Below are 22,997 nucleotides of genomic sequence, written 5' to 3'. Positions count from 1 at the left end.
AAATGTTGGCAAGGATGTGGGGGAAAAGAATACACTCGTATATTGCTGGTGGGACTGCAAATTGGTGCAGCCACTCTAAAAAGCATTATTCAGAAAACTTGAAATAGAACGACCATTTGAGCCAGTTATCCCATTCCTTGGCATATACCCAAAGGACTTAAAATCAACATACTATTTTACATATATATATATAACATGCCACATCAATATTTATAGCAGCTCAATTCACAATAGTCAAGGTTGGTACTCTTCAATAAATGAATGGATAAAGACAATATGGCACATAAAACAATGCAATATTACTCAGTCATAAACAAGAATGCAATTGTGGCATTTGCTGATAAATGGATGAAACTGGAGACTCTCATGCTAAGTGAAAAAAGCTAATCCCCCCAAAACAAAGGTCAAATGTTCTCTTTGATATGCAGATGCTGACTCACAACAGACAGTGGAGAGGGAGGAGTGGAAGCTCACAGATTGGACAGGGGGGAGTGGGGGAAACAGTGGGGGTAGGAATGAGAAAGATAGTAGAATGAATCTTGGACATAACTTTCCTTGTTCAAATATGAATATACAACCACTGTAACTCCACATCATGTACAACCACAAGAATGAGAAGTCATACTCCATGTATGATTAACATGTCAAAATACATTCTACTATCATGTATAACTAAAAAGAACACATTTTAAAAATTTTAAGAAAGATGTAATACATAAGAGAATTTACTAAAAATACAGGGGAAGTTTGGAGATTTAGAACAGCAAACTAAAAGAAGAGGCTTTGAAGGTTCTAGAAGATGACAATATATGATAAATTAGTTATGATTGCTTTAGAAAATAAAATTTCATCCATTGGTTAGAAGACAGAGAAAGGATTCCCATTAAAACTACTCATCAATGAAGCAATTTCTCTCATGTTGTAAAGAATTTTTCACTCTCAGAATTGTTCAAGCAGAACCAGGAAGGCCACCTCTCATTGACCTTATAGAGAATCTTTATTTTTTCTCAAACCACAAGCTGTAGGTTCTATGAAGCTCTTTTAAAAAATCAGTGATGTGAAAAAAATACCAAATGAATATAAGAATGCATTTCTTCACTTTTAAGTTCCTAGAACTCTAGAATTTGTATAGATCTCTTTGTGAAGGGCCAAGCATAGCACAATGATTACTTTGTAATTATTTTTCTAACAACATTCATTACTGTGACTTTTTTAAAAAAATGCTGTGCTTTATTAGTTTACTCTTACAAAGATAAAAAATTATATGATATGACTATTTTAATTTAGTGCTTAACACAATATTCATTGTACTTATAAAGGTTCCAATGAAAATACTTTTTCTAGTTAGTACACAGCATGTTCCATAAGTTAGATATTTTTAAAATTCTAAAATGTTGCTCTTCTCCACCAGCAACAAGGGAAGGGAGCACTCCCCAACAAGGTCAGACCAGAATAGGTAGGGCCAACTGACCACCCGCTCCCAGCCCTCGGGGGGAGGACAATCAGACGTGTCAGGGAGACCAGTCACAGCAGGTACTCATTTATTGAGGAAGTCACACAGCTTTTATGTAGGGTGGGGGCTAGGCAGGAACCAATCAGCTTAAAGGTCAGCAAGGCACGGAGTATTCACGCAGGTGAGAGTCCCATAGGACAATATGGCAAGCACGAGCTGATCACGTTCACGGAACTGTTGTTAATCAATCCTTGATGGTGGTCCGATTTATCGTCATTAACCTTTGAAACCGCCTTTGAGGCCTTGATCTTGCTCACTTGCCAGGGAGTAAGGAGTCAGCCTGAGTTAGTTAACGTGTCATTAGTCCCAACACATCCCCCTTTTATGTTTTATATTAAGGGTGTGTCTGTCTTAGGTTGCCCCTTCAGGGTCTTACCCATCATGGAATGTCACCCTAGCAGTTTTGGGTCCGCCTTACTAGAAGGTGTGCCTGTCTTAGGTTGTCCTCTTCTGAGGATCTTACCTGTCATTGACTACCACCTTAGCACTTCAGATGGGACCCTCAGGAGGAGCAGGGCTTAAGGGAGAGAAAGGTAATAATACAGACTTTTCCCGGCAGGAAGAAGGGGGCCATGGCTGATGTTCTAAAGTCCCAAGAAGTGAGCGCACCCTACATCTTTTATAGGTTAAAGTCTCTTTTGTTCTCCAGTTCTCCCCCCTTAAATCTCCTTCCTGCCTACGTGACTAGGCCTGGTTTAGCATAAAGTGAGAAGCCATGGGCAGGAGGAGGGCCCAGGGGCATTAATTAGCAGCTCCATGCTTGCAGTCCTTGATAAAGGCAGGTAAATTTGGTAATCAATGGGCTCCGGAGATCCTTGACATTCCATTCTTCCAGGGGCAGTCTCCAATTTCCAGAGGCAGATGGCTTCATGGCTTCATTTCCTCAATTTGACCCGATCCCCTATTTCTACACTAACTACCTGTCCTTAATTCTGGCTTCATTCCCCCCTTTTGCTTTAGGAACTCCTAACTGCTGTAACGAAAAGGGGGCTGTTTCAAAGCTGGAAGGGGGCAGCGAGGGGCAAGCGGTTTGGAGTTCCTTTTTAAAAATCGGGTCAATCGAGGGGTCCAAGGTAGAAGTCTGGTTGGGGAAGAGTGTGTTGTAAAGTCATCTGGGGGTGGGTGCTTCTATGAGAGAACAAAAAGACATGAATACTGAAATGAGATTAGTACAGAGTAAATGTTGCAGCATCTGGAACATGCCAATGAATATCATAAAGATGACAGAAGTCAATAATTCCTCACCAGGGGGTGGAAGAACTGAGAAGTTGTTCCCATAACAAGGCCTAGCAAAGGCTGAAGAGAACAAGGCCTTTATTTGGGAACTTTAACATTGTCCAGGTTATCAGGAATGTAAACCCAACATTTAGTAGAGATCTCTATACTTCTGTCACTTAGGGCTAGATAATCATATTAGCAAACATAGATTAAGTCTACCTGTGTCTGTAGACCTTAAACTGACTAAAAACTTCTGACTCTGACAATTTCTCTTGATGGTTATCAGGCACATTTGCCCAAGAATCTTTCATTTGTAGCTTCCAGTCTTTATTCTAGTGGGTTAACACAAGTGTATATCTTAAGTTATATTTATTATTTCTTTTAAATGCCCAAGAATGGCTATATTTTGGTTTTAACTGTTTTGCTGGGTGTCTATGATCAAGCTGGTCAAACTGACCTGTTCCTGTCTTGTTAAAGAGTCAGCTGAGTTCCCTCAGGGGTCACTTGTAGAGAACTTTAGAGCAGTTTCTTAGCTCCACCAGTGCCATGGGCTAGGCAGGGTCTCCTCGATAAGGTGGCTTCTTTGGAAGCATCAGGGGTGTCTCCCTTTTCCATGACCCTCCTCTGCAGCAGGTGCACTGACTTTTCATCCTCTAGTGGTCTCATTAATATCCTTGATCAGGAGGTTGTGTGGCCCAGAGTTGCAAAGCTCCTTAGAGAAGTCCTCTTATTCCCTGGGTTCAGGCTGACTTTGAGGGCAAGATACTGTTTTTTCTTGGCCTCTATATTTAATCTCAATCTCTAGGTTTGATCTTAACCATCAAGCAAGTCAGTCTCACCAGTCACAAAGTAAGAGTACTGGGCTTTAACTTCAAAGTCTATGACTTTACAGTTATTTACCCCCTTTTATCTAATTGGGGTTTACATGATCTGTATTAGTACTGGAAGTTACCACTATCTGTTCTATAGGTGATGGCTTATTATCACAAGTTACCTAGGTTGTGTGTCCTGGAAGTAGCTACTTCTGCAAAACATTAACAGGTAACAGTTTTACAAAATGAAATTAGCAAGAGTAAAACTATATATTCAGCTTGTATAATAGTTATCTTAAATTTAGGCTGATCTATACATTATATCCCCTGTTTGAGATCACAGTAATTTAACAACAAAAAACAATTTTTTGACTATAACTTTAAATAAGCTGAAGTCTGACTTACTTTGGAGCCATTCTAATATGCAGTAAGGTGAGAGGCAGAGCCTAATCTCAGGTAAGGAGTGGCTCTTTACAAATCTTAAGTGTTCTAATTCTGATGTTGATCTTTGCTTCTTTCTTAAATGTCATTTTAAGAAGTTTACATATATCGATTCCTGAGTCTATATGAACACTAGTTAACACAATTTAACATTATATCTAAAACATGAATTAAAGAAAGGCTGAGAGAGCTTTTAACTTTCCTTTTGTGTGACAAAGTGGCAAAATGCTTTTATGTTTCACAATATTAACCTTTAAACAAATCAGGCTCTAATGTTTAGAAATACATTTACATTTAAAATTCTTTATCTCAGTGTAAAAAGTAACAAATTTTACATATACCCTATTGATAACAGGTCCTATAATAGAACATCAAATGATAGAAATAAATCCCCAATAAAATTTACTCTTTATAAATTTAAAATTATCATTACAGACAATTTGTAGAATAGCAGTTTGATAAATTTCCTGTTTTAAAAACTTGTATACCTGGAAAATATGAACACATTTAATATACAAAGAGTGACCATTTCACAATTTCCTTGACACTTATCTTACCAAATTTAGTTTTTAAAGAAAAATTTAGACTCTGTAACATAGTGCAATACTTTAACAGTTGTTTAACTGTAATTGTATACCCCAATTTTTGAGACTAATTGTTCTAAAGAATAAAACTTAATAGACACAAAGTTAAGAGTAAATTAGTGTTTCTAAGAAATCCTTGTCATTTTACCATATAGATTAAACTTTGGTTTATATTAGAACATTAGTATTTCACCTTAGGAAAAACCTTAAATAGCTTTAACTATTTCACATACGTACAACCAACTTAGTTACATGCAAACTTGTTGAAATTTGCCCTTTACTTTTGTAGACTTTCTTAGCACTTACTTAGACCCTCATGTATTTCATCACACAAGCACTTTCTTACCCAGAAACATTTCCTTTTCCCTTTTACTAAATATATTTCCATACCCCGAACCTTTTGTTTTCTCTTTCCTATCTGTTGACCCTTTTTTGTTCACATTCTGAAACAACGCTTATGAATTTTCTGATTAGATGTTACCCTATTTTAATAAGATTAAATATTTTGTTATTTATAGTACTCTAATTGAAACACAGTTGAAACTTTTGGGACCCTTTGTATATAGAATTGTATTTGTTAGGACATAACTCTTAGTAAACTTGTTTTTAGTTTAGTGAGGACACAAAGTAATTGTAAACCCTTTCTATTTACCAACCTATGAAAACAATAATGTTTAAGTATTTTACCCAATGGAATTTAAGGAGTTAAAAGTACTTGATGTTATTTAACAATTAGCATTTTAACTTTGTAAATTAATCAGATGTCTCTACAAACATTTGAGTAATCCCATACATGTCAACTCTAATTCACTTATTTTGTAAAAACCAAGTTATCAGACAAGTGTCCTGAACAGTATTTGCCATCTCTTTCCTGTTGAAGAAAAGTCCTAGAAACAAAATTGATATTAGACATTTTATTAACATCAATATTTTATTAGTTTGACCACCTAGAGATTTGCAAATTATTTTTGAAGGCATTTTACTTTTATTACTTTACCCAATTTAAATTGAACCTTTTAAAATCACATGAATTAAAAGTATCTGGATCCATTTTTAAATTTTAATTTTAGATGCACTCAGTTTTGATACAGACAAAACATGATATCAGACAGCACGACATATAAATAACACAAAATCAAAGGCCTTGTAACTTTATAGGTGAATCTCCATTGCAATGTAACAGGTGTTCAAAAACTCTAGTTGAATAAAAAAATAGAACTGATCAAAAAAGTCATGAGCTCAAAAAAAAATGTAGAATTCAAAAAAAAACAAGAGTCCTGGAAAAATAATATGGCTGTTAATTACTTAAGTAAAGCATCATAAAATTTACTTTTGCTGGAGTTCAGGTAAGTCTCTTTTTACTCTCCCTTTTTTTAATTTATTTTTCCCCTTTGGGTTTGAGACTGGTCTCCTACTGAGTCTTCAGGTTTCCTCTATTTACATTTCAATGTAAACCTTGACGGAGCTGACAGGTTTTAGCAGAAACTGGAAGCCTAGGGCATTTTAACCCTTATTCCTGGTTAGTAATCAACTCAGGTTTGGATGCAGAAAATTGTTAAACATTATCTCCCACTACTTGTGGGGACTGGGGCTACTATATCATACTCCTTACTAGGATATGCCACTGATGGTTGGGCTGGTTACTCCCTCCACACCAGCATATGTGGGACCTCATGGCAGGAGGACTAGGTGGGCTGGACTGGGGAATGGAGGCAGAAATAGCTGAGTTGAAGTTGGAGGAGGAGGAGGGATTAATAGGGGGAGAAGAAGGAAGCGTTGGAATTTGCAGGAAGAGCATAGAAGCGCAAGAAAGAAGAGACTTGAAGATAAGGAATCCTTTTCCATCTGCCCACTCATTTACGGAAGCTGTGTGCCAATATCTTTGGTAGCCACAATCCACCTTCCCATGGAGCGATCTTTCATCCCTGCACAGGCCAATTTGTGATAGGTAGTCATTCCTTTCCAAACTAACATTTTAGCATTTACCGGGAAGGCCATACAGGGACGGGGGAGGTTAGAGTCAGTGAGTTCTTGCCCAGTATCATAAAATGGCCTCCGGGAAGATTTCCTACCAACCGGAGGCAGCGGCTCTTTGTGGGGAAACTTGGATCCCCCTTTGGGAGGTCCTGGAGAGAAGCAGGCCTTAATGGCGGATAATGTAGGGCAGACTCCCAATGGGGGACCCTCCCCTAAATTGATTTCCCTCTTCCTAAAAAGTTGTTCTACATGATCCCATGTGGACCAGTCAAAAAGATTAGCGGCAGGAAGCCAAGGGGCCACCAGAGTAAAGGTGTCCCAGGCTTTTTCCACCTGTGTATGAGACCACTCAAAGCCCCTACTCTTCAGCATGAGTCTAAGAGCTGAGAGCGCAGGGTCACCATGTGTGGTGTGTGTTTGCCCATCTTTTCAGCGATGCCTTACCCCGAAACTCACTTGGCCTGATCTGCCGGTACTTTCGGTTTCGAAGCTGCCTCTTCGCTTTGGCTGTGGATCAGCCTTGAGGGGCCTGACGTTGGGCGCCAGATGTCGGGTCTTAAGCCCCCCTGCCCTCCTCCACCAGCGGCAAGGGAAGGGGACACTCCCCAACAAGGTCAGACCGGGATAGGTAGGGCTGACTGACCGCCTGCTCCCAGCCCTCCGAGTATCAGGGAGACCAGTCACAGCAGGAACTCATTTATTGAGGAAGTCACACAGCTTTTATGTAGGGTGGGGGCTAGGCGGGAACCAATCAGCTTAAAGGTCAGCAAGGCACGGAGGACTCACACAGGTGAGAGTCCCATAGGACTATATGGCAAGCACGAGCTGATCACTTTCACAGAACTGTTGTTAACCAATCCCTGACGGTGGTCCGATTTATCGTCATTAACCTTTGAAACTGCCTTTGAGGCCTTGATCTTGCTCACTCACCAGGGAGTAAGGAGTCAGCCTGAGTTAGTTAACATGTCATTAGTCCCAACACTAAAATATAAGAATTTTAAAAGAGAAGCACGTCTATATGTATGACTCATTATTATCAATGTGTTTTGTAGAGGTAGAAAAAGATAAAATTACTTTAAAATGGTTTCAGTGTTTATTTACTTTGAATTTAGGAATAGAATAGTAAATCAGGTTGTACCTTTTTAATACTTTCATTAACAAATATTTAGATTTTTCTACTTACATGCTATACTCACTGTATTAGAATTGAAATACTTTCAGCAGTTTAATCTCTACCTATACTTGCAATCACTTTCTTTAACATTCCTTACATGATTTTGAATATGACTTACATGATTATGAAATTTATTTTGCATTTTTTTTACCCATGGAGTACACCATGATTTAACTTTGGGGAAAAAAGTATCACCATTACACAATATCATGGTTAGGAAAGGAATTTCTGGCTTTATTTTCCTAAGTACGATGGGAAGTTATTTGCTGTTTTAGAGCAAAACACACATGTACATTCTTACAGACTTCTATTATGTTGGGAAACTCACAGGGTGATTACAAAATAACCTTAAATTGGTAAATGAGTCAAGTGGGTGGCATTATCAGTTAGTGCATATTGTCAAATTGCAACGTGTTGGACTTTTACAATTGCACTTTAATTCTGCTTAAAGGAATTTTTTTTCTCCCAATTTGTAAACCCATGGTCTCCTTGAAAAATAAAACTGCACTTGACATTTCCAGATTCCCCTTATCCCATTTCCATTAAAGACAAGTCTGACTTTGGGAGCACTAAGAATTTGAGAGAATTGAATTCCAGAGAGAAACTCCTGCTGGAATAAAGTCTGCCTATCCAAGAACACAGAGGACAGCTTTTTCTCACCCCTGCTAATGAAGAGCTAGACTAATGTCCCCTCTTGGGGTTTGCAGTAATACTCTCCTGGAACATTCATTTGCCAAAGCTGTTGAGTTAACTCCAAAGTCCCCCTTTCCCACAGCAAGTTGTCTACAAAGACAGTAAATTTAAGGGGTCATGATAATGGTGTCTCCCAAGACACCGAGTAAAATGTTGCAAGTTCTCACACCCCATTTCAAACTCTCCTATGGATTGTTGATGGCAAGATGTGCTCATCTTGAAGAGGTCACCTCCAAGAAGTTTCTGCAGAGTAGTTAATGTACAGACTAGATGGTTAAAAATTAAGCACTTTTCTGAGATTTTCCTTTTTTGGTACAGTTAAAATAGATGTTTTAACCACACATTGCAATATAGAATCAAGGGTATAAGACCTCATGTTAAAGGTGAAGACTAATGAAGAGCTCGTACTAATGGTTTCATTTAACCCATTAAGTCTCATTGTCCTATACAGAGTGAAAAACTTGGCACTTAACTGGAAAGAAATTTAGCTTTCCTTAATATAATAGGGCCTCTCATGAAAGAAGGAAGGAAGCAAGTGAGAGAGGAAAAAGGGAGGGAGAAAGAAAGGAAGGAAGGGCTACATTGCAGGCAATGCAATAAAAAAAAATATACAAAATGTTTTAGGCTTTATTTATGTGTATTAGGCTTTATTTTCAGTTATTTGTGAATTTTCCTGAATTTTCTCCTAATAAATGTACCATGGGGCTAAACTGTAAAGCCAGAACCTGCATATGAGAGGAAATTGAACTGAAGCAATCTCTATTGTTTGCTGTGAAGGGTTTTTTGTTATTTTTTTGTTTCCTTCCCCAACTGAGTGCTCTGTCATCAGCAGGAGGTCAATTTACCATCTCTTTAAGATGAATAAATCCAATAGTTTTTCTTTCTTTCTGTTATATTTTTTAAACCTGCCTTAGAATAGTGAGAACAAACTTAATATATGGACTTCAAGAATGATTTTCTCTAAAGAGGATGCTTTATGCCCAGAAGTGGATCTCTCACTGATATTCATTTACTGGGGACTAGTTTGTGACTCTAAGTAACACTAGCTCTTTTAATAGCCACAGGAAGAATTAGTTAAAAATTGACTTTGAATGTAATTCATTTGCTACAAAGTGGTCTTTCACCCCCTGCTCACAGTCACATTTTCGTTTCTAGTCCTTTGTTAAAAAATGAACTGCACAGCAAAAGCATGTGAGGATAAGGCTTTCTGAATACCATCAGGCGCTCCATGGTGTTCCCTGCACTTAGCCATTAATGCAGTACTGCTGTCCTGTGCTAGATGAGGGATGAGAGTGAGTTAAGAGGAACAGCTACTAAGGAAGGTCCGGGGATGAGCTCCCACAGCCACTCACCTTTCAGCATGACCAGTCTCAGCTCTCAGCAACATACACACAACTCCCTGGGATGGGTCTTGGTGCAGGCTGTGGCACTGACTTATGCCTCATCCACAAGCATGTAAAATTGAGAGAAAATGCTTTTCTTATTGATTTGCTCAAAGTAGAAATAGTTTGAAACAAATACATTTGCAGAGCTAAGTATGAGCAAGCATTTATACTGGGCCTCACTCCGTTTAACAAGTGAAAAATCTTGACAGCTTAACTACTTCTTAAAGTCTCCACCTCTTAAGATAATTAGCAACACCTGAATTTGGGCACAGACACATTCACACCATAGCATTCTACCCTTGGTCCCCAAACTCTATATCCTTCTCACACATAATGTATTCCATCCCATATCCCCAAAAGTCAACTTGATTCAGTGTCAACTTTTAAGTCTAACTCCAAAGTCTCATCTAAACATCATATGGGTGAGACTCAAGACAGAGTTCATCCTATGGCAAATTCCCCATCAGCCATGACCCTGATGTCAAACAAGTTATGCGCTTCCAAAACACAGTGCTGGAATAGGAATAGTATAGACATCCCCATTCCAGAAAGGAGGTACAGGAGAAAATGAAGAAGAAACAGGTCCCGTGCAATTCCAAAACAAACCCAACAAGGTGAACAAGCCAAATATTGGGAGTCTAAGAATCATCCTCCACTAATTCCATGTCCCAATTCCTGGGGCAGGGGTTGATCTGTCAAGACCTCAGGGAAATTTGCCCCCATGACTTTGCTGAGCAAAACCCACACACCTCAACTTTCACAGATTAAAGTCCTGTGGCTCTCCTAGGCTGGCATTCCTTGTTGATGACACTAGAGATGTAGTGTGTTAGGGGTAGCTCTGCCTTCAATGGTTTCTGAAAGCATTGTCCTTGTCAGGGCCCTCTGGGGTGGCCTTCTCCTGCAGCAAGTCTTGTCTGGGTACACAGGCTGTCCTAGATATTCTTGAATCTAGGTGGAAGTAGCCTCCTCAGCTCTTACACTCTTTCAGCCTACAGAAATATCACTAAGCAGATGCTGTGAAGGTTTATAGTAGGTGCGTTCCACAGTACAGTCCAAGCATCACCTGAGCCACAACTGGTGGCCCAGGTGGGCCCAGGCGATGCTTGGACTATACTGTGGAAGGCATCTGCTGTAACAGAGTGCCACACAAGAATGTGAGGAGAGACCTGAGGCAAATTTGAGTGGTTCTCTATCGCCCTATGTCCACAGGGGTGAGGGAAAAGGTTCATATAGAAGGGATGGGCTGGCTGTGAAATAAAAGCAGGGGCATGACTGAGTCCTCCACAAGAGTCTGGCTCTAACAAAGAAAGAAAACTGTGCTTGGTTATTTATAGCGGTGCAGATCAAAAGGGACTGGCAGGAGCTTCTTCCATGAAAAACAGGATAAGGGGTGCAGTTTAGCAAGCTATTTGAATCCAGGACCTGATTTGAATCCCCAGGGTGAACTAACACAGGATAATACTTGACTCAGGCAGTCTCCATCAGTTATGATAACTGAGAGTTCCTAAGACCAGATTTTCCTGGTTAATGGTTCAGCTACACTCAATTCACATACAGGCCATGGGCGGCTTCCCACAATTCTTCTTCACCTTCCCTGGGAACTGGTAGAAGCTCAAGACTGTGGAACTCTGAAACTGTGATGGGCGTTCAGTCTCAAAGATCTGAGATGCCTCTGCAGTCGTTCTCCCATTGTCTGGATAAATAGCACCTTGCTTTTCTTCTCCAGTCTAATCTCTTTATCTAAAGATTGCTTGGCCACACCTTTGGTTTCTCTCTTAAACATGCTTATTTTTTTAAGTGATCGGCTTAAAAATTTTCCAAGTTTCATTTCTTGCTTCCCTTTTAAATTACAAATTCCATCTTTATATCATTTCTGTGTTCTCAAGAAACCATGTAGCACCCTGAAAACTATGCTGCTTAGAGATTTCTTTGGTTTAATCACTCTTAAGTTCTGTCTCCCACAACTTCTGGAAAATACGTACAGAGTTCAGGCAAGCTCTTTGCCATTTTATATCAAGGATGACTTTTCTTCCAGTTTCCAACACCTTACAACTCATTTCTAATAAGAGACCTCATCAGAAGGGTTTCACTGTCCATATTTCTACCAGTTCATGATCATTAAAATAATTTCTAAGAAGAATGAAGGTTTCCCACAGCTCTCCTTCTTCTGAGCCCTCTCCAGAGTTGCTCTTAATGTTCCACCACAGCAGTATAAAGTTTTTCTAGCATACTCTTCAAACTCTTCCTGCCTCTGTCCATTACCCATTTCCAAAACTATTTTTAAGTATTTGTTAATGCAACACCACTATATCTCCTGTTCTAGTTCTTTTGTGCTGCTATAACACAATACCACCTACTAGGTGATTTATTTCTCTCAGTTTGAAGACTGGGAAATCTAGATCCAGATGATGGCAGGTTTGTTTGTTGGGCAAAGACATCTCTCAAGATAACATCTTATTGCTGCATCTTCAGAGGGAAGGGACACCATGTCCTCAACTGGCAGAAGCTTAGAAGGGTAAATCAGTGAATGGGCCTTAATCATACTTATAAGAGTGGTCTATTCACTTCTTAAAGGTCTCACCTCTTAATATTATCATATTAGTAACAAATTTTGGAACAGACATGTTCAGACTATTGCACTTAGTGAAAGAATTTTTATTGAGGAAAGAAATTGTAATTCATGTTTCTGATATTTACTTAAATACGAATGTGAAATATCGTCACTGTATGTACATGTATGATTACATGAATGGTATGAATCTACATTGTGTACAACCATAGAAACAAAATGATGTATCCCATTTTTGTACAATGAATCAAAATGCAGTCTTTAAAAAGTTAAAAGCTAAATAAAAATAATAATAAAAAAAGAAAAAAATCAATAAAAGCAAAATTCTAGTAATAACCAATTTAAAAGCATGGAAATTATTTTGTATGATCTCAGTTTTGTATTTATGGAAACCTAAATTCTATTATTGACTTGTTAAAGTAGTATGCATGATTAACACCTTGTTTCATACAAAATAATCTCAAATATAACCCACCCTTCATCATGTATTAATTATCTTAATAGCTTTTAACCTACTACACGAACTCAGTAAATAAAATACATCCTTGAGCAAAAAAAGAAAACTTTAACACAGATTTTACCTGCAATAAGATTAATTTGCAGCTTTAGTCTCCTTATGGTTCTTCATATCTACATTTTAATTTTCTTCTGGGTTTCATAAATCAATATTCCATGTTATTCCTAACCAAAAAATGCATTCAGATAAAATTCAGCATTTTTTTTTCAAATTACCATTTTGGTTATTGTGATATGTTGAAAGATACAATATCACATTTATGGAATGTATTTCTGTATGTGTGTGTGTGTGTGTGTATGTGTGTGTGTAAACAGAGATAGAGTCTACTCTTTACATAGTCCTATTACTTTCTTTTATTTATTTATTTTTTGGTACTGGGGATTGAACCCAGAGGCGCTTTACTGCTGAGACACATCCTAATATCTTTTTTTTGAGACAAATTCTTGCTAAGTTGTTTAGGTCCTTGCTAAGTTGCTAAGGCTGACTTTGACCTTGAGATCCTACTACCTCAGCCTTCGAAACTGCTTAGATTACAGGTGTGTGCCACTGTGCCTGGCCTATACTGGCTTTTAAAACTTATACAGATCCTCAGATGGATGAGATCTGAAATGCTGGTGAATATTCAAAGTGCAATTGTTGGAATACAAGAGATGGAATGGCTAATGTTACTGCACAAACACTCAGTCTGCTTGCTATATAATGGAAACTACTTACTCAAGAGGTAAGGTGATGGTAGAGAAAGAATTTTATTATTATGAGCCAGGTGATCAGAAACTGGTCATACTGCGGTCCTAATGACCATGGTAGTCAAAAACTGCAAGCAAAGAGCTTATATAGGAAATTTAAGGAATTGTATTTTAGCCACAGGCATCTGGGCACTAGAATAAACATTAACCCTGTAGTGGTCCATTTATTTGATACACATTCTGATATTATTGAAGGTCATTAGATGTTTTGGGTTCTGTAACTCTAAAGAGAAACACCACCATTTGGGAGGTCTCTGATGTTTCTCTTGTTCCTTTCTCCTAGAATAGCTGACTCCAGTAGTTAATATCTTAATAAATAATTTAGGTGAAGTTTTCTTCCAAATTTAGAATGCCGGACAAAGGTAAAGAAAACAAAAGCAGGTTCACAAAGGACAATGTGTAAAGGACACGTTAATCCATTAGATGGCTTCACTAGGACCTCATCATTGGTTATGTCATTCGTAGTTTTTAGGTTACCAAACACGAAGATTAGAGAAAAAATCCTTAGGCAAGATTTTCAGGTCACCAAAGGAGGAGGAAGAAAGCTACAGAGACATGGTGAGAATGGTTACTTACACTCATAATACATGTAAGGAGTATAACACAAAATAAATTCTTAATAAATGTTAATCATTATTATTTGTATCATTATGTAAAACAACAGAATTTTTAAGAGAGAGGTTTTCTTAATATATTAATACTTTCTAAGATATGTTCCAAGCAACTGACATGTCAATCATAGCTAATAACTACAGAATGAGAAGTTACTATATGAAAGAACTTACATAATCAAACTTGTCACAAATGTCCTAAAGAAAATCACCACTTAAACAAATCACAGTTGGTATAATTGGCCACATCAAGAATTCTTTAAGAACGTGGAGGCCTTGATGCTTTATTTTAAAATGGCATCTGGTTGAAAAATTTTAAAAGACTAAATTTTGCTATCTATCAATGATACTTATTATGGCAATGTTGTAATTAGGGACAGGAACTCCTTCTGGAAAAATCTCTCAGAGAAGATTCACTGTCTGCTTTAGACGATTGAATGAACCTTCAAAATTATGCAAGTTAAAATTATGCCAATTAAAAAAGACAGAAATAAAGATTATTTGGATTGTAAGTCCATTTCTCTTTGGTAATTTTCCTGTCTTTTAACTTTGTCTATTTTTTAAACGGGCATCTGTTTACTATTCAGTGAAATAATGAAACTGCCTAAATAAGTAAAAGGAATATAGATACTATATGTAGGTAAGAATAGGCTTCAAAATGATGGAGTTAAATGAAAAAGGATTTCAAAATACTTTTTTTCAGAAAGTCTGGTCTGAGGATGTTCCTCAGTGATACAGCACCTGACAAGTATTCCTACACCCTTATGTTTAATCCACAGCATGGAAAAAGTTAACTTGAGCAACATTAGAATATAATGATAAACATGAAATACTAAAGTAAACTCAGTATTTTATGGGTATAATTAACAGAAACAAGGTAAAACTATTTTTTTCCAAATGATAGTTTTTGTTTTTTTTTTTTTTGTTTTTTTTTTTTTTAGCTGTTTAAGTAAGATAAAATAAGAGAGGTATGGATTTTATTTTTATTTCATGCCAAAAGTAAAATGAAAATTAATGGGTAAAATTTATAGAATGATAGATTTACCTTAACCAAAAAAAAAAAAAAAACAAAAACGTAAGTGATAATGTTTCAACATGGAATTTGAATGGTATCCAATTTATGAAGTAACAGATACTGAACATGCCATCCAGTTGTAATCAACTATAATGGAAAACTCTTGATACCACTATTTTAATTTATTGATTAGAATAAGTTGCAAAGGATAAAGGAGGCCTATGAATGCTGCAACTTTCTGCTTGTGATTACTAGGCCACTGGATTATCAATGTGTTGAGTGCTGGAAAAGGAAAGCTGGAGCCCTGACAAAAGAAGCAGCTGCTCGGAGAAAATGTTTGAAACATCTGCAAAATGGTCACCATGATTCTTTGCCTGAATGTTAAGTTGCATATATACAGAACAAGTCAAGAAAGCCAGGCGAAGAATAACTTTTGAGGAAATACAACTCTCACAATATATCCACTATAAAAAAGAAAACTTTCAGAACTCTCAAAGTGTTGGAGTTTAAGTTTAACCAGAGGGGACAGACTTCATGGAACACATGGGCAAGTCAGAGAGAATCCCAACACTCTAAAGGATCATAGCTAAACTAATAATAATGAAAAACTACTCAGACCTTACCAGGGATTCGTGGGGTCCTTTCATAATTGAGAGGGCAATTATTTGGCTGGGTAAAACAATGCTGAAAGTGTACACACTAGTACTATTAAGTTCATTATAATGCAACAATAAAGAACTACAAAAAATATATAGATCTACTCAGTGACAACTAATTATCATTGATTTCTGTGATTTTTCCCTCTTTTAGTACTTTATTCATAAGAGTACTGAAATAGAAATCAATAACAAGATATTTAGAAAAGACTTAATAAATAACTGAATAAAATAATTTTATACAATTTATGTACTGAAGGTGAAATGGCAAGTGAAATTAGAAAGTAGTTGAACTTCATAATTTTAAAAATGGGACATTTAATGGGATCCTAATTTGAATAATTATATTCCATGTATGTTTAATATGTCAAAAAACACTCTGCTGTCAGGTATATCTAAAAAGAACAAAATTTTAAATTGAGACATTAAAATCTGTGGATGTAAACCTAACAGTGTTTGTATGAAATGTATACTTCTAAATTGTCATATTAGAAAATAGAGTGGTCTATGATGTGTGACATAAGTTTTTACATTAAGAAGTTAGAATAAGGATGAATTAAACACAAAGTAAAAGAAATAAAAGTAAATATAACATTAGAAATCAGTGAAATGGAAAACAATTAAAATATAGAGAAACATCAATGCCCAAATGATTTTCTTTGAAAGAATCTCTCAAACTAATACAACACTAGCTAGAATGAAGGGAAAAGTAGACAAGAAAATTGTAGGGTACCTGTATCAGAATCGAAAACTAGAACATTTTAGCAGAGGTTACAGATGCTGAAATGACTATAAAGGACTATTCTGAAAAAAACAATTATTCCAACTAGTTCAATAACTTCAATGAAATGGTCATTTTAAAACCTTTAAAATTGACATAAGAGGAAATAGAAAACTTGTATTGCCTTATATGCAGCAAATGATATATAATTATAAAGTTTAAAACCTTGTCACAGACATAAATATAAGAATGAAAAGATAATCTCCAGGACCAAATTCCTTTACTAGTGAAGACTACTAATAATTTAATAAAGATACATTGCAACTCTTATTCAAGACTTTGGAACATACAGGAGTAGAGAATATTTCCAAATTTAGACAAATATATTACTAGAATAAAAACACCAATATTCTATATTAACACTGGTAAACCTAAACAAAATATCAGCAAATCAAACTAGCATCATATATAATTAAAATACATCATCAACACATCAGTTTTATCTCAGGTATGTGCGGTCACTTTAATACTCAAAAATCCATCAATATAATCCACTATAGACTGAATGTGCTTACATTCAACATTGCAATAGAAGTTCTTCTCAGTACCATTAACAGGGACGACAGAGATTCAAAGTATACATCAAAATTTTAAATGATCTGTGAATCATATTATTGTTAGTATAGTTTGAATTTGAAATGTCCCTGAAGGTTCATGTGTTAAAGGCTCGGTCCCAGCCTGTGGTATTATTGGGAGGCGATAGAATCTTTAAAAGGAAGTGCCTAGTTAGATGAGGTCAGGCCACAGGGGATGCACCATTGAAGGGGATATTAGGATTCTCTCCTCTTCCTCTATCTCTTTGCTTTCCAGCTGCCATGAGGTATGTAGCTTTATTCTATCATGTACACCCTGCCATGATGTTCTGCCTTACCATAGGCTCAAAAGCAAGAAGTCAACCAACCATGGACTGAAACTTCTGAAATCATAAGACAAAATAATAAGCCTGCCTTCCTTTAAGTTGTCTATCTTAGGTATTTTCTCACAACAACAGAAAGCTGACTAACAAAATTGTGTACGTTAAAAATCCTAAAATCTACCAAATATGTAGGAAATTAATAAGTGAAATAACAAGTTCAAATAATACAAGGTAAGCACCATACAAATAAATTTTATTTCCAAGCAAAATAATTTAAAACCTGGAAGAAAATTTAAAACCATTTTAAGACTTTGAGAATATTATATACTTAGATATGAATTTAATAAGGTATGTGCAAAGTTTACACATTGAAAACAACAAATTCTTACTGACAGATAAGAAAGAGAGTCTAAATGGGTGAAATTATATATGATGTTTACTCATGGGAAAAAAAAAAAACAAATTAATTAAGGTGCCAATTCTCCCTGAACTGATGGATAGAGGCAATGAAATCACAAATTCCCATCAGGGTTTTATACAGAAATTGACAAACTAATTCTTAAAAATTACATGACAATGTTAACAATCTAGTCTCGTCCAACTAATCTTGAAAGAAAAGAATATATGTGAAGGACTTATACTTTTCTGATTTCAAATATAAAACTACAGTAATTCAGAGAGTGTGGTTTAGGGCTAGGGTATAGTTCAGTGATACAACACTTGCCAAGCATTTACAAAGTCTCTGAGTTTGATTCCCAGCACCACCTCCACCCACCAACACACACACAAACTGTGTGGTTTTGACGTACAATATATGAAGATCAATGGAATACAAAATGGATTGGGCAGATATAATCACACACAGACATGACTGTTGTGTTTCAACAAATGAACAAAGAAAATTCAGTAAGAAAAGGATAACTCTTACAACAAATGATGCTGGAAGCATATGAATATCTGGTTGAAAAACAAGTAAAACTTATTCATAAAAATTACGATGGCTGATGTTCAAAATATAAGAGCTAAAAATATACTAATCCTATACAAAAACAGAGAATTAAAAAATCTGTACTTTGGGGTAGAAAAAGGTTTTGCATTGTGTATTCAATCAAAGGACCATGGCCAGATGACTAATAAACTTTCAATATTAGCAAAAGTCTTCTGGCATTGGAGGTGGGGCTTTAACCAAGCATTTCCATTTCTATAATAGTATTGATGATAGTTGTCTTTCTAGATAATGATCAGAAACCACTGTTCTGTCTGACCCAAGAGATCATTTCTGATTCCTCTAGGGTTCTCCACAGCATCAGGAGGACAGCAGCCTTGTCTCCCTCCTTCAGGACAACACATTTAGTCACTGTATATCCACCTGACCTCACATCACAAGGTTTGCGTTGAAAAACATGTTCTGTATTAGTTTTTCACTACTGCTATAACAAACTACCACAAATTCAGCTGCTTAAAATAGCACACATTTATTACCCATCAGTTCTGCAGTTGGGGAGTTTGTGTATAGCACAGTTCATCTGGCTTGTCTGCTTGGAATTTTACAAGGCAGAAGTGAGATGTCTTTAGGAACATACTTTCTTCTGGCCCATTCAGGTTGTTGGCAAAATCAGTTCCATGCTGTTATAGGACTAAGAACCCCACTTTCTGTTGGATGTCAGCTGGGTGTTGTTCTCTACTAGAAACTCTGGGTTGCTCCTCACTTTGTAGATCCGTTCATGTCCACCAATGGCAAGTTTTCTCTGGCGTCACCTTCTGCCTCATGTCTTCTGCCACAATCTCTAATACTCTTCTTACTTTTGCTTCTAAGGGATCACGTAAATACGCTGGGCACACTCGACCTTGGGTAAGCTCACTCATTTAAAGTTAGGCGATTAGTAACTTAATTCCATCTATAAAGACTGTCATGGAAGTACCTAGATTAGTGTTATGCTGAACAATCTAACAGAGGAGTCAATTTTAGAATGTTACCTTCTGTATTTGGGTTCATGATTTTTAAACCAGTTTCAAGTGCTCTCTGATCAGTAATCATCAACATTAACAAACATTTTTTTCTCACTGTTTTTGCTGATAATTTTTAAGTTTTTTATTTGTTCTAATTTGTTGTATTTGACAGTAGAATATATTTATACATTTTGATAGAGCATACATAAATGGAGTGTAATTTCTCATTTTTCTGATTACATATATTGTAGGATCATATTGGTCATACATTTGACCTCAAATTTTTCCTGAAATTCTTTTAGTAGACAGTAATTACTTAAAAAATATATATATATAAAACTACTACAATGTAAGTTCATAATCTAAAATCTGCCCTAAGGGTATGAACAGAAAGAGGAAATAGAGTGTATTATTTTTCGTCTTAACCACTCTTAGTTCTCGACACTCACACCTTTACCCATTTTTTATGTCATAAAGTCAATTCTGTGTATGAGAGAAAAAAAAACAATAACTAAGTGCTCTGTTTGAGTGCAATTTAATGTATAAGGCTATATTCATTAGGGATACATTACATTTTCTTTTAGTTTTCTAAGATCTTCAATAACTTCTTGCCACCAGTCCCACTAAGCCTTTTTTTTTTTTTTAACACAGAAAAATAATGGTTCAAAACAGTATGAAAAAGTGTCAAGTTTAAAAAGTTTTTAAGGCAAAAGTTTACCAAGTATTATGTGGCTGCCACACAGATATTAATAGGGGTGGGAGGACAGTTCTCTATGGGGAAATGGGGATCTAGCAGGGTTGAGCTCAGTCAGAGCTATATTATGGCAGGTCTCCCCCCTTAGCATTCACAGGTGAAAGGCACCAGATCCAAACCAAATGCAACAACATCAAAAGAAGTTTCTTATTTCTCATATCCCTGCCCATTACCATTCAAACCATATGAGAAAGGAAAAGAAAAAAATAAAGAAGTAGATGAATAAAAGGAAGAAAGTAAAAAAATCTCAGTACAGATGGGGCATCTCAGTACAAATTGGTCTTCATCGTTTACAATCCAATTTCACTATATCCTAATGGTACAGATATTGCTTTTTATGTCACTCGATATACTATTTCTCCTTTATTACCATAAGCTGTATATTTATGTAACATGTTAAAGATCATGCCAATTATAGCATGTCCCATTGAAGTGTTCATGACTCACCTTATAGGAAAAGCTTTAATGGTTTCCTCAAATTATTAGATATAAACATAAACTGCAAAGAAATCAGTATTTACTGGTCATCTTTAAAGTGAACTCATAATTTACTTATGTATAAATATAATAAAGCTATTTTTCAATAACTAGTTATGTGACTAGATTATATCTATGTACATGAATTCAGCATATGCATTTTCTTATGTTTTCAAAGACTACAGACTATCTCCTTATCATGCTCAGCATCAAGTATCTAATAGAATACAATGCCTAAAGATGTGTTCCACAAAGTTAAAAATGATGTCCTGTGGCATGACATTCAAAACTCCTATTAATCCTAAAAAAGTTTGGCATAATGAACTAAGAACTTGAATTTTAAAGTTAGATGATCCTAGTCCTAATTCTATTACTCTTTAACCTTAAGATAAAGGGGTTTCGTTTTGTGTGTGTGTGTATCTGCATAAAGTAATTTTCCAAGGACAAGTTAATAAAATATAATGATTCTCAGTCCAACATAAAGGAGTGCAGATATGTGAAACCAACTTGAGGTAGCACAATGGGGTATCCTGATAAAGTAATTCTTAAAATTTAATTGTTCATTCAAGCACTTTTTTTTTTTTTTTGAAACTTCAGAACGATAAAAAATGATCATAACTGGACAAAATATATAGATGAAACAAAATTAGAAATGTCTGGAGTAGAGTTAGGTACTTGTAAAACATCTACATAAATTGCATTTGTACTCAAAATACTCTTGTATAAATTATTGACGTTTAAAAATAAAATGTAAGTTAAAGTTAACTTCTTTTCAATATTATTTCAATTGTTACTAAGTTTCTCTCAGTCAGAAACTGTAGGCAGCTGAGACACCAGTGCGTACTCTAAAAAACCCTTTAGAATAAAACTGCTTTGTAACATGTAAAATATTATCATTCATTTTCACCATTTGGCTTGGGATTACCTATCATTTTTGAATTGTCTTTCTTGCTTCCCAAAATCTCTCTGCTTCTGACAATAAGAATGTGTGATCCCCTGGGTAAAATTCAGACAGATCATGTGGCTTGACAATGTGAACCTGCTCTTTGCCTTTCAACTTCTCCTTCCACCTCTCTCTTTTTCCTAAAATCCCCAGGGATGCACAAATTTCACCTTCAGTATGTAAAGATGTGTTTGGGGAAAAGAGGAAAAAGTACTTTTCACATACACTTGAACATGACCAAATTATACCAGTGGAACCAGATGAGAAATGTTTTTTAAAAAAAAGTTAAGAGATAAATCTTACCGTTTTATCTGTAAAAAAAATATATAGGGCTATAGATACAGTATGAAGCTTCCTACTATTTATCTGAGATTATTTTAGCAGCCTTAAAAATTAGTGTAGTTGTTGCAGAGGCTGAAATATCACTGTGCAAGAAAGTATTTCTCATCATCACTTGACTAGTATTCATCCCCTTTTTCATTAGAAGCAAAATATAGTTGGAGTATCAGGGTTAATATTTCTTTCTGGCTCAAAATAAGAGTCAGAGAATATTTATCACATAAGGTAAATAATGGAGTAATTCTCTAAGGCCTAGTTTGGGACTTGAACCTACAGCAGTTGTCTGTAAGCAAGAAAAAATATGATGAAGTAGGTTTTATTATTTATCGCCATGATCATCACCACCATCATCATCATCATCACCATCGCCATCTGAGCACAGTTTAACACATTCTTTTCATTCCAGGTGCTGTTTCCAGTGGTCTGCATCTATTCCTTCATCTCAACATTACAATGTAAGCTTCTATGTGCTTGCTGACAGTCCCATCTTTTGTTCTCTTCTTTTGGCTTTATCACACAGCCCATGGATAAACTCATGATTTCCATAAACTTTTAGATTGTGTGTTTTAAATTCTAGCCCAGATGATGTTTATGAATTGGAATATTTTTACAAACTACCAACAAACTCTATGATTCTAAATTTTCTAACAACCCTGTCCAAGGCACCTACAATTCATAATATTTCCCCTCCCTTGTTTTTGGTGTCCTGATCGCCTGGAGAGTATATATCAAGTCACCCAAACAGGGTTTATTTTTTAGTCATTCTGCATGCCTCTTTTTACATTTAATTTGAATCATTCTTTAAGAATTGTCAGTGTATCTATAATCCCAGAGGCTTAAGAGGCTGAGACAGGAGGATTGAGAGTTCAAAACCAGCCTCAGCAAGGAGGAGGCACAAATCAGTAAGACCCTGTCTCCAAACAAAAAGTATAAAATAGGGCTGGGATGTGGCTCAGTGGCTGAGGGCCCCTGAGTTCAATCCCCAG

General features: G+C 36.2%; 1 long non-coding RNA gene across 1 annotated transcript in view; it reads left to right on the top strand.

The window, feature by feature from the left end:
• Window positions 1-22,997, top strand: part of LOC306662031 — a 39,348-nt gene that overhangs the window by 5,412 nt on the left and 10,939 nt on the right. The window contains exons 2-3 of the long non-coding RNA XR_013764042.1: window positions 3,701-3,772; window positions 22,418-22,466. This is a non-coding gene — a long non-coding RNA (uncharacterized lncRNA). The remainder of the gene's footprint in view (window positions 1-3,700; window positions 3,773-22,417; window positions 22,467-22,997) is intronic.

Source organism: Sciurus vulgaris, assembly GCF_902686455.1.
Source record: "Sciurus vulgaris genome assembly, chromosome: 5".
NCBI classification, from domain to species: domain Eukaryota; kingdom Metazoa; phylum Chordata; class Mammalia; order Rodentia; family Sciuridae; genus Sciurus; species Sciurus vulgaris.
Note: the sequence above shows the minus strand (reverse complement) of the source record. Positions and strands in the feature narration are given on the sequence as shown.